The sequence below is a fragment of the Erithacus rubecula genome, assembly GCF_903797595.1.
Source record: "Erithacus rubecula genome assembly, contig: SUPER_W_unloc_4, whole genome shotgun sequence".
NCBI classification, from domain to species: Eukaryota; Metazoa; Chordata; class Aves; order Passeriformes; family Muscicapidae; genus Erithacus; species Erithacus rubecula.
The window spans coordinates 665,307-668,842 of NW_027636323.1; the positions used below are offsets into that span (position 1 = coordinate 665,307).

The window sequence follows — 3,536 nt, forward strand, 5'->3', positions numbered from 1 at the left end:
GTCACAATGGGGAATTAAAATGATAATCCCAAAAACTCCTCAGGATTTTTAGAAGCGGCCACTGTGCAGTGCCGGGTCCAGAAGCTAACATGGCTAAATGATACACCTATCTGGACAACACAGTGGCCATTAAGAAAAGAAAAGTTACAGGCACTGGAAAAACTTGTAGAGGAGCAATTAGCAAAAAATCACATAGAAGAAACAACAAGCCCCTGGAATTCTCCAATCTTTGTAATAAAAAAACCAGGGAAAGACAAATGGAGATTATTACATGACCTTAGGGAAATAAATCAAGTAATTCAAGACATGGGATCTCCCCAACCTGGGATGCCTTCTCTAACTATGTTACCTAGAGATTGGCAATTGGCAGTATTAGACATTAAAGATTGTTTTTTCCAAATCCCATTACACCCTGAAGATGCTCCCAGGTTTGCATTCTCAGTATCATCATTGAACAGAGAGGCTCCAATGAAGAGATACCACTGGAAAGTGCTTCCACAGGGTATGAAGTGCAGTCCTGCTATTTGCCAGTGGTATGTAGCTTCATTGTTGTCTCCTGTGTGTGCACAGAGAAAAGAAGCAACAATATTACATCATATGGATGATGTTCTGGTGTGTGCTCCTGATAACTTCATACTCCAAAACACTCTTGACCTAGTAGTTAAAGTTTTAACCTCTGCTGGATTTCAATTACAGGACGACAAGGTTCAAAGGATGCCGCCTTGGAAGTATCTGGGCCTAGAAATCACTGCCAAGACCATTGTTCCGCAGAAATTAGAAATTAATTGTAATCCCAAAACTCTAGCAGATCTCCACTCTTTGTGTGGTTCGTTGAACTGGGTAAGACCTTGGTTCGGCCTCTTTACTGAGGACTTACAACCCCCTTTCAATTTATTGAAAGGGGAGAAAGAGCTGGTTTCTCCCAGGGAACTGACACCTGAGGAAAAAGCTGCAATTGATAAGGTACAGAAAGCTCTGTCTGAGAGGCAGGCTCACCGCTATCAGCCTGAACTGCCTTTCAATTTCATTGTTTTGGGGAAACTGCCACACTTACATGGTTTAATATTTCAGTGGATTGAGGGGCAGAGGGACTCACTCCTAATCATAGAATGGGTCTTCCTCTCCCACCAAAGATTCAAAACTATTACACAACTACAGGAGCTTATGGCTCGGTTGATTCAAAAAGCAAGAATGAGGCTGCATGAACTGTCCGGTTGTGACTTCACATGCATACACCTGCCAGTTAAACTTTCTGGGGAGGGAAAGAATTCTGCTGAAAGGCTGACAAAAGAGATGTTTGAACATCTGCTACAAAGCAATGCCAGCCTCCAGATATCTCTGGATAGCTACAGTGGCCAGATACCTGTTCACAGCCCAGCACATAAGTTGTTTAATGAGGAATTCCACCTCATCCCTCGTGAGAAGAGGAGCAGGAGACCGCTCGAGGCACTCACAGTGTTCACAGCTACATCGGGGGCCTCTCATAAGTCGGTGATGACTTGGAGAAATCCCCAGACTCAGCATTGGGAAGCTGATGTGGAGTTTGTGGAGGGGTCACTCCAAATTGCAGAACTGGCTGCAGCTGTGAGAGCCTTTGAGAAGTTCTCAGAGCCTCTTAATCTGGTAACAGATTCAGCTTATATTGCCGGGGTAGTGTCTAGAGTGGAACAGGCAGTGCTTAAAGACATTGATAATGAGCAGCTGTTTAGGCTGCTGTCAAAACTAATCTATTTGGTTTCACACAGAGAACATCCCTTCTATGTGATGCATGTGAGGTCACACATGGACTTGCCAGGTGAGATCACATAAGGGAACCGTATGGCAGACACTCTTGCAGCTCCAGCTGAAAAGGCACACCTTCCTGACATCTTCCAACAGGCAAAGCTGAGCCACCAGCAATATCACCAGAATGTACCAGGTTTGGTCCGTCAGTTCCAGCTAACACGGAGTCAGGCTAGAGCCATTTTGGCCACCTGTCCCAGCTGCCTGCTCCAGGCCATGCCATCGCTGGGTACAGGGGTTAACCCTCGGGGCCTTGGCAGCTGTGAGGTGTGGCAAACAGACATCACACACATTCCTAGCTTTGGACGCCTCAAATATGTTCATGTGAGTATTGACACATATTCAGGTGCAGTTTATGCCTCAGCTCACGCAGGGGCAAAGTCAGCACATGCAAAACAACACCTAGTACAAGCCTTCTCAGTTCTAAGGATCCCTAGAGCAATAAAAACAGATAATGGCCCAGCATACATATCCAAGGAGTTCCTGGAATTCACCCAGCAGTGGGGAGTAAATCATAAAACAGGCATCCCATACTCCCCTACAGGCCAAGCTGTGATTGAACGCACACACCAGACACTCAAACAAGTTTTAGCTAGGCAAAGCAGTTCAACTGTGTGGATGTCTCCCCAGCAAAAGCTCTGTAAAGATCTGTTCACAATCAATTTCTTGAATTGTTCATTTGAAAATATGAGTCCTCCTGTGGTCCGTCATTTTAACAGCAGTAAACAGTTTAAATTGTCTCAGCATCCACCAGTGTTGATTAGGGACCCAGAAACATGGAAAACCAAGGATCCCTATGAGCTAGTAACCTGGGGAAGTGGTTATGCATGCGTATCCACTCCCTCAGGCCCTAGGTGGAGTCCCCAAAAGTGGGTTAAACCTTTTGTTCCCAAAACTCCAGCTACAGCAGAAGAGGATGAGAAGCAAGTAACCGTTGCTTCAAAAAGAAGACGCCGCAGAGGAAAAGAAAACAAAAACTTCATGAAGGAATACCCTCCAACAGAAAGAGACTTACGTTTTAAAATGTTTGTTTTTCCTTTTAGAAAAAAGCTACCCTCCAGTTAACCCTGTGAAGAACCTCATCAAAGTTGTCTTCTTGTTAACAAAACTCAGAAAATTGGTTCAATGAACTCTTTAAAAGCTGGGGGTTCTCAAGGTGGTGGACTTCTATTGTAAAAACAATTTTGTTATTCTTTGTTGTTATTTTCCTTGTAGTAATGGCATTTGGCATCTTATGTCATTTAATTTTTAAGGCCATTAATGGTATCATTCCTTCTACCTAAGTAGACAATCGTATAGAGATGACAAATATAAAACAATCTAACCCTCCTGCTTATTACAAATGTTGGCCAAAAAAAAATTCAGATTTGAATTAGTTTAATATCATCCCCCTACTTAAAAAACAAAAAAACAGGGAGATCTTGTAATGAGGTAAAGGGAATGATTCAGCATACCTCTGTCCATCTGTTCTGATTGGTCCCTGGTTCCCTGTCCTTTTCCTGTCTTGTGACCTTCCCCTGTGACCTTGTAGCCCACCTAGAGTTCCGGTATTCTGAACTTAGACCCCCTGGGTCCTTACCCCATTGGTTGTCAGCCAAGGCTACTCCCATTACCCTCTCCTGAATACCTCTTTCCCAGAGAGAATCTCCCTCTTTCCTGCCACACCATCGCCATGGAATAAACCTGAGACCTGAAAGAGCCTCTTTTGTATCCGTTCTAATCCATGCAGACACTTTGTCGGATCTTAGGTAATT

At 44.0% G+C, this 3,536-nt stretch overlaps 1 long non-coding RNA gene across 1 annotated transcript; it reads left to right on the top strand.

Annotated features, from left to right (window-relative positions):
• Window positions 1-2,002: 2,002 nt before the first annotated feature.
• LOC306814099 lies at window positions 2,003-2,847 on the top strand. Its single transcript, XR_013777090.1, has 2 exons — window positions 2,003-2,106; window positions 2,684-2,847. It is a non-coding gene; the product is annotated as an uncharacterized lncRNA (long non-coding RNA).
• The last annotated feature ends 689 nt before the right edge of the window (window positions 2,848-3,536 follow it).